General features: G+C 49.0%; 1 protein-coding gene across 1 annotated transcript in view; it reads right to left on the bottom strand.

Moving 5' to 3' along the window:
- The window catches only part of LOC142917090 (RNA-binding protein 47-like), a 36681-nt gene that overhangs the window by 5517 nt on the left and 17120 nt on the right, over nt 1–14044 (bottom strand). The window lies entirely within an intron of this gene.

Below are 14044 nucleotides of genomic sequence, written 5' to 3'. Positions count from 1 at the left end.
CTGTGTGTACGTACACTGTGTGTGTACACTGTGTGAACACTGTGTGTGTACACATACACACTGTGTGTGCACTGTGTGTGTGTACACTGTGTGTGCGTATACACTGTGTGTGTTCACTGTGTGTGTGTACACTATGTGTGTACACGTACACACTGTGTGTGTATACACTATGTGTGTGTGTACACTGTGTGTGTGAGCACTGTGTGTGTGCACTGTGTGTGTACACTGTGTGTGTACACTGTGTGTGTGTACACGTACACACTGTGTGTGTGTGTACACTGTGTGTGTGTACACTGTGTGTACACGTACACACTGTGTGTGTGTACACTGTGTGTGTGTACACTGTGTGTGCACTGTGTGTGCACTGTGTGTGTGTGTAAATTGTGGGGGGCACAGTCATCTCAGTCGACCAATGGGCATCTTTTCATCAATTTATAATTTTCCAATTTTCTTGTTTTTCTTATTTTCTATCTACGTGACTTTATGGAAAGAACCAAGAATGTGGTAGCACATTCTCTATTTATTGCAGAGGTTCAAGGTTAAAATCTGACAGGCACACCTGGCTACCCCAGTAACATTCACCACAATATGCGCAGTCTGCTAAACGGCAGATGTAAAACATAACGTTGCGTCATTCACAACGCACATTGCATGTTGGTGTCACGGTCAAAATTGCGGAAATTCCAAACATTATCCAGAAACTCCACAACGGAGACACGCACCGCCTGTACCAACGACGGAGTCGCAGGGGCAGACACTCGATTACGTTGGAATCGATCTGCAGACGGCCAGCAGCTCCGTGTCGCCTTATCTCGATGCCGCAATCCCAATCAGGTGAAAGTCCGCATCGAACCGAACCCCCGGCAAGACCATCGTCTACTTAACGACGAGAGAAAATTCAAACGAAATATCGTTTTCAATGAAGTCTTCCAGATGTAAATTGAGACAAGCTTTTAATGAAGAAATAAAATAATCTAATTCAAAACACAACACAATTCAAAGATGCTTCATTTTAAAACTTCAAAACGGAGCATGGGGTACTTGCGTGAATGCGTCCTTCGTGTGCAAATGTTGTGACTTTCCTGGCCTGAAGGCCGTCAATATGTTGGATTATTATTGGTGCACAGCGTCTCAACAACAGCAGTGGGGTTTGCTTCAACCGATAGGTACGAACATCCAGACGTCAATCAGCAAGGCACATTTCTAGTCCTAGTTAGACAAAATCTACGTCAACACGTAAGACAAAACTACAATTCGTGTTGTAGAGAATGTACCTCCTCCTATACGTGTAACTTTTAAGTGGTATGCCTTGTAACTGATGAATGATCCGAGCGTGACCTATTTCAAAGACAATGAGTTGCTCCAGATGCTTCGTGGAACACAAAAACACCATTTGACCTGTATCACAAGAACAACGGGTCTCACCTGAGTTCTCTGTACAGGTTACTTTCAAACACACACACACACCTTGTCCTAACATCACTTATTCAATGTTTGACCCTTACAGATCAAATGTTGCAAGCATGCACAAAATCAGACAAGTATTCATTCTAAATTATTGACAGGCATATTAACAAAATTGGATTACTTCAGTGAAATATCCTGCATCACGTTACATCGTATTAACAAGAAGCTTTTTAAAAAAATGCAGTCTGCTTCACAGTGTATGTAAAACATACTATTGTGTCATTCAAAACGAGTAGGCCATTGCATGCTGGCGTCTGAGTGAAAATGTAGCAAATTCTAAACATTACCTACAAACTACACAACTGAGATTACACATCAATCATCGCCCCCTACGGATAGGCTCTTGTCCACATGCAGGCCGGTGCAGGGTCACCACCTTGTGCCACACAGGGGCAGCTGCTACTTGGGGATGCTCATTGAGTGTTTCAGGCGAGGTATGACACAAAACTCCGAGTTGCTGAGGAGATTAAGCAAGCAACATGTAAAAGCAATTATTATAACATAGTGAATGCTTGGGAGCTTATTGGCTCTTGCTCCTGGTTAGAGATCTACCCAACCCACGGGCTCACAAAGTGTTCAACTTCACATTCTTGTCATTAAAGGCCTGTGACAAAGGTGAATCTATTGGATAGACATTATATCAAGCTTACACATCTACCGGGTCTCCACTTGACTTTGTATTGTCTAGGAGCAAGTCCACCCACACCACTTCCACAAACTGCTGGGAGTTGCCTCACTCTGACTCACAGTCAGAATTCTCCTCCTGCTTTACGATGTGAAGGTCCCATTTTGGAGTTGAATCTTCATCTTCACATTTTACCTTCACTTCTTCGCTCATCACTTCTTCACATTTCACCTTCACCTCTTCATATTTCACCTTGATACCTTTAAAAGTGTCCAAGCTGAGATTTTCGTCCGGTTCTTGTTTCATGAGGGATGGGCTCATTGCGGCACTTTGACTTTCACAAGCTGATATCAGACTCCGACTCGACTCCTTGTGATGCTTTTGTGTTCTCTGGTGTCTTAGAAGATTTGATGAATCTGCAAACGGCTTCCCGCACAGAGTACACTTGAAGGGTTTCTCTCCTGTGTGTGTTCTCTGGTGTGTTACAAGATTACATGACTGTGTAAACGCCATCCCGCACATCGTGCACCTGAAGGGTTTCTCTCCCGTGTGTGTTCTCTGGTGGTTCTGAAAAACTGATGGCCATGCAAATGCCTTGTTACGCACAGTACATTTGAAGGGTTTCTCTCCTGTGTGACTTCTCTCGTGCCGTGTCAGATTTCCAGTCCGGTCCGTGCTGTATGCACGCTGGTCGCATTGTTGACTTGTCGTACCGAGCTGCGCTGAGTGGCTTTGCTCCATCAGACCAATTCTGCAGAGGAAGCGTCAGCTGCAGACATAAAAAAAAGAATATCCACACCATCTACACGTCAGTATCGATGCACAGAGGAAAGCATATATACACAGTAACACGTGACTTACACGTCTATACTTAGTCATATATTCATGATATAGTGGAAAAGTGTCCCAACTTCATCACACGGGCTGTAATGGCACACAATGAGAGGGCAAATGGTTATAAACATGTCTGGAAGCCCTCGTATCTTCAAAATGAATGTTCACCCAAAACTCCGAGCACACAATTTCAGCTGTCTGGCTTCAAAAGGAATATTTATGAGAGCTAAATTCAGCTGACATAGCAAAGGGTGTTTAAAATAATACTATTTGTGTTATGCAGAAATGCATAAATTAACGTTCAATCGCAACTTAGAGGTGTGAATCCAGGCTCAGATGTCCTTAAATGCTGGGATGAACAGTTCCGACTTCAGCTGAATGTGTGTGCTGTGTTAACTTCCTGTTTCCTTTCTTACAAAGAGTTCCAGAGGAAAACAAAAATAAACTATTGTTACGCTATAACCTCCGTGTTCAACAGAGTTAATAGACGTTACTGCAAACACAAACTGTACACTGTCACTGGGTAATCAGGCGGTGGCGTGTCTAGAATCATGCCTGGCCACCTTCATCTGCTTGGCATGAATGCTTCCTAACTCCACCAAGTAATTAATTGAGGATAAGCGAACACAGCCGAGGCTAACTGGAGTTTGCGTGTCTCTCTCCGTGGTGAGATGTTAACTACCTCACCTGGTATACAGGAAGTCGTGGGTTCGATCCCGACCCTGACGCCTGCTGTATATTTGGAGTTTGCGCGTCACTCCGTTTAGCGTCTTTGACCGATAGACATTGACACACGTATTCTTGTTTCTTTCGGTAAAGTTACGTAGATAGAAAATAACAATAACAGATAATACAATTACATTAAATAAAGACTACTTGTTTTGCGATCAAAACGACGTGAGTTGCTTTTCTTTATTTGGAATTATTCATTTATTTTATTGTTATATTTAATTTTCTATCTACGTGACTTTACCGAAAGAACCAACAATATTAATTCCTGCAGTCACCAAAGTTTTAAGTCAAAACATTCACACACGTTGACAAAGCCTCACCTTGTGTTGTTGTGGGCAGGTCGCTTCTGATAACAAGAGCGGTATAGCAGCTCAAGCGGGCTTGGCCTGGTGAAAAAAATAAAAACTGCATGAATATTTACAATAAAACAAAGTTACAAAGTGGCGAGCCGGGTGAAGACAAATTAAACTTAAGAGAGATAATTAAAGTAAACGCAATCAGGCGAGGGCAGGAGGCAAGGCCCCGCGTGGCTAGGCCCCGCGTTGTAAAGTTCCAACCTGGACATCGATTCCCATGCTCGCTGCTACTCAACTGACATCCCTACGAGAGAGAGCGAGGCTCTACCTTGGTAAACAACAACAACCACCACCACCACAACAACCACAATCGCAATGAGAATTTCTCACCTCGGATTTCAGTGCAGGAAGCGATAGCTTCCTGTTACCTCGTGACGTCACGCGGCAGCAGGTGACATGACGTCACTTCCGGGGAACGGGACACGCTCCTCCCACGATGAGCTTCTCCGTAAATAAATAAATTATAGTTTGAATAAATTATGTTAATGTTCATTTCGATATTAGTTCATTTTAGTTCATTTGTTCATTTATTTGGTATAGCCCTGTGAGCCATTCGGCTCTTGAATCGGGTGCAACCGCAACAAACAAAAAACATGAACAAGAAAACATCTTAAAATGATTATGTGACTGTGCAAACAGAAAATACAGGAAAAAAATATCAAAATATTCCTGAAATAGCACCGTACACCAACTCTGTGTGCAAAAATCCCAGTGGGATGCAAGTCAAATAACAACAACAACCACAATAGAATCAGAAAGGGTTTTATGCGCCATGAAAGTTCACACCGACACGGAATTTACTTTGGCAGGATGGTGCATACATTCAACATATAGGAATCTAAAATCTTAAATAAGTTTTAAACAAGTCTTACTATAATAATAAGGGTTAAAAGTCTAACACCAAGGGGCTGAAGTATATAAAATTTAATAAATATCCAATATAAAATAGCTTTAAGATATAATTTAAAAATAAAAAATACAAATAGGTTAACATAGTTAATATCGGCAAGGTGTCATTATGTAGATAACTAAGATTAAGGCCATCAGTCTAACTCCGTACTACAATAAACATTAACATGGCCTAAACCAAAAAAACTTTTCGAAATCACCAAAATAAAAGCCATAAATGCAATGTAACAGTGATCATAGGGAGTGTGACCGAATTTTTTTTACAATAAACTACATAAATAAATTATAACACCAAAATCTAGAGCCATATTTTAGGCCACTGAATAGCAGTGGCCGCTAGGGGTGTACAACTCCTCTAGAGCAGTTTTGAGTGAAGATCTCATAGGTACTGATTCAAGTTGCAGTTTATTGGCAATAGCATTCCAGACCCTGGGGTCATGAATAGCAAAGGCCCTTCCTCCAGTTTTTGTACGGCAATAGGGAATGTGAAGCTGGTAAATGAGCGAAGACCTGAGGTCAAATTTGTTCTTTGAAACAGAGAGGAGATCCAGTAGGTAGTCTGCGGAATTTTTTGTAAGTACATCGTGAATAAATAAGATCTGGTGCACAAGCCGTCAAACATTAAGAGATGTTAAGTTTGACCCAATTTAGAGATCACAGTGGTGAGTCTATGGGGCAGTGTTGAGTCTATGGGCAGTGTTGAGTCTATGGGCAGTGTTGAGTCTATGGGCAGTGTTGAGTCTACGGGCAGTGTTGAGTCTATGGTGCAGTGTTGAGTATATGGGCAATGTTGAGTCTACGGGCAGTGTTGAGTCTGCGGGCAGTGTTGAGTCTACAGGCAGTGTTGAGTCTATGGGCAGTGCTGAGTCTATTATGGTGCAGTGTTGAGTCTATGGTGCAGTGTTGAGTCTATGGGCAGTGTTGAGTCTATGGGCAGTGTTGAGTCTATTGGCAGTGCTGAGTCTATGGGCAGTGTTGAGTCTATGGGCAGTGCTGAGTCTGTGGGCAGTGTTTATCAATTCTACAGAATCTGAGCCTCGCTCGCACTGCGTGTTCGCCTATCCGCACTACGGTTTATAAAAACGCCCTGCTAAGGCCTCACGTGATAACAGCCCCGCCGAGTCGCCTGCCCGTGATTCGAGGCACGGAACGTCGAATCTCCTCCTACACCACGACCACACGAGGACATTGTTTTGTTTGTAACCTCACCACGAAGGAGAATATAGCTCAAGACCCCCTCCCCAGACACCTACGCAGCGTTGCGCTGGTGAGTGCCGTGTTGAGGCCTATTCCGGGAGTGTCACCGGTCTCGGATAGATTGCCCAGCCGGCCGAGGCGGCACTTTGGCCGGCTACAGATGCCGCTGTCATGCGATGGTCTCCATAGAGACCTGGAAGATGGTCTCTAGGTTATGTTGTGGGTTAGCAAGCTTCCAAAGGATGCCTGAAGGCTGCCGCTAGGCTTTTGTAACGAATCTTTGCTGCGTGTTTTAAACTTGAATTATTTGCAATGCACGCGTGTCAATGTGCTCTAGAGGAGTTGTACAACCCTAGCTGCCACTGCTATTCAGTGGCCTAAATTATGGCTCTAGATTTTGGTGTTATAATTTATGTAGTTTATTGTTAAAAATTCGGTCACAGTCCCTATGATCACTGTTACATTGGATTTATGGCTTTTATTTTGGTGATTTCGAAAAAAAATTGTTTTGGCCATGTTTTTGTTTATTGTAGTACGGAGTTAGACTGATGGCTTTAATCTTAGTTGTCTTGTGGTTGTTGTTGTTATTTGACTTGCATCCCACTGGGATTTTTGCACACAGCGTTGGTGTACGGTGCTATTTCAGGAATATTTTGATATTTTTTTCCTGTATTTTCTGTTTGCGCAGTCAACACAAAGTCACTTTAAGATGTTTTCTTGTTCATGTTTTTTGTTTGTTGCGGTTGCACCCGATTCAAGAGCCGAATGGCTCACAGGGCTATACCAAATAAATGAACTATGAACTATGCGTCGCTCAAAGACTTCACTCGAGCGCGTCGTGTTCAAGCTCGCTTTGTCTACCTTAGGAGCTTACAAAGTGCCGCCCAATAATTTACCGTGCGTCTGCCTCTTAGACCGAGTGAATCGCTTGAACAAGTGCACATTCAGAAGCGTAAACTCTGCGAGTATCTCGTTTTGAATTTTGATGTGAAGCTTTCGTGACTGCAGTAATTCATATTCTTCGCTCTTTCGGTAAAGTCACCACGTTGAAGGGGAACAATGAAATAATAAAATGTATATAAAACAATAAAAATTATTACGACGTTTCGACCTGATGACGACCGTTTGTGTTATGGTCGAAACGTCGTGAGAATTTTTATTGTTTTATATATATTTTATTATTTTATTGTTTCCCTTCAACGTGACTTTACCGAAAGAACTAAGAATATCTCGTTTTATTCATAGTCCGTGTTTCCAAGGATAAAACAAATTGCACATTCTCATTACCAACACATCGACCTGGCTGGTGGTCACAGTTGCCAGGAGCCCCTTTCCCTGTCGGCTTGACATTGTTTTCAACTCAATTGTTTTTTTACACAGCTCTTGGACAGATGTGCGGCAGTGTTGGTTTATACCCTGGAAGGTGCTCTCACTCCAGGGGCTGTTTCATTGATGGGGAAAAAAAAACTGAGCTGGGGCTGTAATCAATGTTACTCATTGGTTTTTTAATATAATTTTATTGTATTTCTACAATAAAATGTCTACATACGTGACTTTACCGAAAAAACCAATGAGTAATTTTATGCAGTCACGAAAGCTTTTATACTTTATTATGTAATCAATGTTGTTTTATTGATCTAGTTTAAAAAATCAGCACGAACATCGGTGCCAAACTAACACGATGTCAGGCGCTAGATTTGAAGCTTTCGTGATGTGCAAGGATTCATACTCTTTGGATTTTTTTCGGTAAAGTCGCGGAGGTAAAAAAAATAAAGTTAAACCCAAGTTAAACTTTAGCAGCCTTATAGTTTACAGCAGTATGCTCTGCAAGGCAACCAGTTTGTCAGCTTAACTACTGCCTCTTGCCTCTGGTTCATGTGTGTAACGCTCTTCAACCTGCACACGGCCATCTCTCCGTCCCCCCCCAACCCCCTGCAGCATAACAGAAGGCGGCTTAACTTAGCCCCCCCCCACGGCCCTTCTTGTCTCTCCCCCCCCCCTTAACCTGTATACAATCTCGGGTGTCACTACCACCACCATTACACCACCACTACTACCACCACCACTAGCACCATCACCACCACCACTTCCACCATTACCACCACTACTACCATACACTACCATCACTACCACCACCATTACCACCACTACTACCAGCAACGCTACCACCACCATTACACCACCACTACTACCACCACCACTAGCACCATCACCACCACCACTTCTACCGCCACTTCCACCATTACCAGCACCACCACCACTACTACCATACACTACCATCACTACCACCACCAATACCACCACCACCACTACTACCATACACTACCATCACTACCACCACCAATACCACCACCACCACTACTACCGTACACTACCATCACTACCACCACCATTACCAACATCACTACAATCACTGACCACCACCGCTACCACTAATAACACCACCGCTACCGGGATGTTTGCGCGCTGAATGCTGGAATCTGATCCCGCGTCTCCTCCCTCTCCTCTGGCCCTCCCCCCTCACCAGCAGCCTCCCAGACGGCCTCCCCCAGCCCGGGCCCCGGCCCCGACCCCGGCCATGGCCACGGCCGCCCCCTCCGCGAGGGCTCGCTCCTCCCGGCCCATCCGGGTGCCCAAGCGCTCCACGGACGACGCCGGAGGAGGAGGAGCCGAGTCCCACGCGGCGCCCTCCAAGGTCGCTCGCCCGCTCGGCGACGACGCCGGGGGGCCGGGGCCCGCGCCGGGGCCTCCCCGCCGCGGCCGTTGTCTTCGTCGCCCCGTGACGTTCCGGGCTCTCGAGGGGGGGCGCCGCCGCCGGGAGACTCCGGCGGCGGCGGCGCCCCCCCAGGAGAGCTCCCGCGGCGGCGTCAGCAGCGGCGCCCGGCCGACGCCGGGAATCAGCCCGAGGGTCGCCCCGGAGCGCGGAGACGGCGGCGGAGAGTCGGGGCCGGCGCTCGGTGCCGACGAGGCGGCGGGCAAGGAGGAGGCGGAGGAGGCGGAGAGACGCAGGGAGGCCGCGGTTGGACCGCGTGCGGCGCGGAAGAGACACTTCGACTTTTGGTGGCAGGGCATGGGCAGGAGGGGGAGCAGCAGGAGGGGCGGAGGAGGCGGAGCGAGAGGAGGAGGAGGAGGGGAAGAGGAGGCCGAGGCGGCGATGAAGGCGGAGGAGGAAGAGGAGGAGGTTTTGGCCGGGCGGTCGCCGCTAAGCAAGCGGCGGGAGGCGGCGGCGGATTGCCCGGTGGGACCGAATCCCGATCCCTGCCCGGGCTCCTCTACCTGCCGCGCTCCTCCGCCTCCTCCTCCGCTGCCGCTGCCGGCGGCGGCGGTCGCGGGCAAGCGGCGCTCGGCCCCGCGTGGGGCGACGTTCCACTTCTGCTCGCTGATGCCGCGGCCGCTGGCTGAGCCGCCGCCGCCCTCCGAGAGGCGCCGGGGTCGCGCCCTGGAGAAGCAGCGGCAGCGACGGAGACAAATTCAGCAACAATACCGGCAGCAGAGAGCGTTGTCTTCGTCGTCCAGCTGTTGGTCGTTCTCGGACGCATCGTCGTCATCGTCTTCATCGCCGGAGGAGGTGGTGGAGGGTGACGAGGCGAAGGAGCGGAGGGGCGAGGAGGAGGAGGGGGAGGTGGTGGTGGAGGGTGACGAGGTGAAGGAGCGGAGGGACGAGGAGGAGGAGGAGGTGGTGGAGGGTGATGAGGTGAAGGAGCGGAGAGACGATGAGGAGGAGGAGGGGGAGGTGGTGGTGGAGGGTGACGAGGTGAAGGAGCGGAGGGGCAAGGAGGAGAAGGAGGGGGAGGTGGTGGTGGAGGGTGACGAGGTGAAGGAGCGGAGGGACGACAAGGAGAAGGAGGTGGTGGAGTCTACGGGGGGCGTCCGCAGGCTGCTGCTGAAGTTTCGCGCCAGCCGCCTGCAGCCGAGCGTCGACAGAGCACGAGACGATGAGGAGGTGGCGGACAACGAGGAGGAGGAGAACGAGGAGGAGGAGAGGAAGACGAGGAGGAGGAGGAAGAAGAAGAGGACGAGGAGGAGGGGACTACGGAGATCATGCAGTGCAGCCGATGATGGCGACTGTAAGTCGGGCGACGAGGAGGAGGTGGAGGAGAGGGTGGCGAGTCTCAAGAGGGTGGAGGAGTGCTGGATTCTCAAGCAGATAGACGACATCATGGCTGAGTTACACCAGCTGGAGGGGAGATGCAGGGTGAGGAGGAGGAGATGAGGTGTAGGGTGGTGAGGAGGGGCTGGGTGGTGAGGTGTAGGGTGGTGAGGAGGGGCTGGGTGGTGAGGTGTAGGGTGGTGAGGAGGGGCTGGGTGGTGAGGTGTAGGGTGGTGAGGAGGGGCTGGGTGGTGAGGTGTAGGGTGGTGAGGAGGGGCTGGGTGGTGAGGTGTAGGGTGGTGAGGAGGGGCTGGGTGGTGAGGTGTAGGGTGGTGAGGAGGGGCTGGGTGGTGAGGTGTAGGGTGGTGAGGAGGAGGGTGAGGAGACTCCAGGGCAGCGGGTGAGGGCGTTGGGAGTGGTTCACTCGCTCGCTCGGACACTCAATCACTCAGTTACTCAATCAGACACTCACTCAGTCACTCGCTCAGTCACTCACTCAGACACTCAGTCACTCACTCAGTCACTCACTCAGACACTCACTCAGACACTCAGTCACTCAGACACTCAGTCACTCAGACACGTACTCAGACACTCAGTCACTCACTCAGACAGTCACTCAGTCACTCACTCATACACTCAGTCACTCAGACACACACTGACACACACACACTGACACACACACTGACAACAACAACCGCCATTCGCCACTAAGTGGCGATGACGTCACCACGACGCTTGTGCCAGGCTATGCGCACCCTGAGGCCACGTGAAGTGTCGAACGCCCGCTGGCAGGAGGTCATGGGGCAGACCCAGGTGCCACGGGTCGACTGACTGAGATGACTGGCTGATGCACCACCTGTGCCCCCTACTGTGCCAACCTGCTGTGCTTTAGCCACCCGGCGGTCCGCTCGTTTTTCTGAGCGTCGCTCCTCCGCCCTCCGTTGTTGTTGGAGGGCGACTGCCTCCAACTGCCCAGTAGCATCCTTCACGAGCCTCCTCCACAGAGGCCGATCTTGACACCGCTGGTACCAGTCATCGGCAAGTCCACTCAGCTCCACGTCCTCCTGTACCACATCACTCCATCTCTTCTCTAGCCCGTGCCGCGCCCGCCTAGCCCCCTCAATTCGGCCGAATAAAAGCTGTTTCGGCATGCGGTGGCTGGGCATGCGGGCTACATGACCCAGCCATCGCAGCCTTGCCCGCCGGAGGAGCTCACTGATGGGACCTTGCCCAGATCTTTCAAGGATTTGTGAACTCACACAATCCAGTCTGGTTAAACCCAGGATGGATCGTAGGCAGGCCAGACTAAATGTTTCTAACTGGCGAAGATGTTCCATTAGGGGGGGTCCACGTTTCGCAAGCGTAGAGAAGGGAGGGAATGACCGTGGCCAAGAAGACCTGAAGCTTAGTGCGGAGCGACAGACCAGGTAGCTTCCACACAGCGTTACGCAACCAATGAAAAGATATTGCCGCTCGACTGATTCGGAGTGAGACCTCTGCTGTTAAACTGGAGCCAGTCATACCCAGGCAGGTGCTTAGTTTTGGTGGGGCTGATGGTAAGGCCCCACCTCTTAGTGGCACGCTCCAGTCTCAGCAGCAGCATCTCCAACTCCTCCTCTGACTGAGCAGCCATTACCAAATCATCAGCATACATAACGTGGTTGAGCAATAGGGAGCCATCCCTTGACCGCACCCGGGCATCGATCAGCCTCCCATTATATCTGTACCATATGGAGATTCCCCCAGTACAGCTATTGAAGGCTTCAAGAACTACGTGGTCAAAATAGATGTTAAATAATGTGGGAGCCAGAGTACATCTCTGTCGCACCCCAAGGTGTACAGGGAATGGCTCTGACTCCCAGCCACGTAGTTTTACCCGGGCCCGCTCACCATCATGAAGGTCCTTAATGCTCGTGAGCAGAGGGTCAGGTACTCCAAAAGCACGAAGAACAACCCAGAGCCCAGGCCTACTGATGGTAGCATAGGCCTTGACCAGGTCAATAAAGCAGAGAGTTAAACACACACTGACACACACACTGACACACACACACTCAGACACACTGACACACACACACACTGACACACACACTGACACACACACCATGATACACACACTGACTGGAGGAGGTGGAGTGTGGTCAACACATCTACGCCTGAAACATTTTAGAAAGAAGTGGAGAATACGGAACAACCCACCTGTTGTCCATTTCGATTTCTGCGTTGCCTCTAATCTTCAGTCTTGCTGTGTATCCACCGTCTGCTGGAGCTCACCTTCTATAGCGAGGATATCCATCATCTCCAGTTTGTGTGTCTTTACTAAATTGTCTCGGATATTTCTTGCTGCTCTCTATGTCCCCTTCATACATGCTGCTGCATTGACATTAAGGTTTCCACATGGTCCATGAATCATATTTGCGGTCACTACTGCAAACAGATTTTGGGTCTTCCTCTGGATTTGGAAACTCGGCAGATATAACATCGATTTGGATTGGATGATTTTTTTCTTTCAGCCGGATTAAAATATGAGCGTGGGCAAGTCATCTACATCATTAGACCTCCTTTGCCAGTACCAAAATATAATAGGGGTTTTTCTCCTTTTTTCTGGCAACAAAACTGAAACCTTTTTACAAGGATTCATGTCTACTGCATTAACCACAATACCTGCAGTCAAAATGCAAACAAAACACACACTATGATAATATATGTGGCATTGTCCTTGAAACCGATTGGTCCACATCAAGGGACGGCTTTCTTGAGAGCCTCGACCAAATTGGTGCTCGACCAGAGGACGCCAAAAGGTTTCAGTTTTGTTGCCAGAAAAAAAGGGGAAACCCCTATGATGTGGAAGTCCTCGTTTCTGCCACTCAATTGAGTACATCCAGCATCTTGTTTCTCCAAAAAACACGACTCTCGGTGAATGCTCTCGATGAATTTGACTTGCTTTTGTCTGAACACCCTGGCTGTGAAGTCGTATCGACGGCTGGGTGTCTGGCCGAATGAAAGTTATTACTTTTTTTGTTTTATCTGAGGCCAAGTTGGATTACATGTAAAGATAATAAATAAGTCGGGGACATCCATACGCTCGAACGTATGACGTGGCACCTTGAGCATATTCGTGCATGCGTCTAGGGCTTCCTGTGAACGTAGCAGACGCCTGGATGCTACAAGGGGGGGGGGGGGGGGGGGATGATGTAGCGCCATGTTGGGCTGCGTATTACCACGGGAGCTGACCTGTAATAGCGGACATGCGGCAACAGGGGGTGGTGTACAGACCAGGTGGGACGAACAGGGCCCCCAGACCCCAAGAGGGGGGGGGGGGGGGCTGGGGGATGTTCCAGGGCCCCCTAGAGAGTTCCAGAAGGCTTGGCCAGGGGCGGAGAGACCCTGGAACGGGGATAAAAGCCGGACCCCTGAACGGGTTTGGCGGTCCTCGTCCACCTGAAGCTCTGAAGAAGACTCTTGAGCGCTACCCTGAAGACCCTGAATACCCTGAAGCGAAGAGCCCAGTGACCCTGGCTAGGGTCGGGTTCAGACATAACCAGTGTAGGGTATGCGCTAGAACCAGAGTAAGGGCACCGTAGTGTGGAGGGACTGCCTCCTGAGGTTATCGGCTGTGAGGGGTCGTCACCCCTCTGTGTTGTGGTTCCCTTGTTGAATAAACGTGTTGCCTCCAGCGAACCGTCTCGCCTCATCTTGGGCCCACTGCATGTGTAACCTGTGATAATGAAACCTCTTGTCGCAAAAAATTAGCGGCGTGCGAAAGTGAAAGATGTTAACAAAGTAAAAATACATTTTGATTTAAAGCTTTCGTGACTGCGAGGAATTCATATTCTT

This window comes from Petromyzon marinus, unplaced genomic scaffold (genome assembly GCF_048934315.1).
Source record: "Petromyzon marinus isolate PM22_M1 ecotype Great Lakes invasive population unplaced genomic scaffold, UKy_Petmar_22M1.pri1.0 PM_G_Scaffold_41, whole genome shotgun sequence".
NCBI classification, from domain to species: domain Eukaryota; kingdom Metazoa; phylum Chordata; class Hyperoartia; order Petromyzontiformes; family Petromyzontidae; genus Petromyzon; species Petromyzon marinus.
Note: the sequence above shows the minus strand (reverse complement) of the source record. Positions and strands in the feature narration are given on the sequence as shown.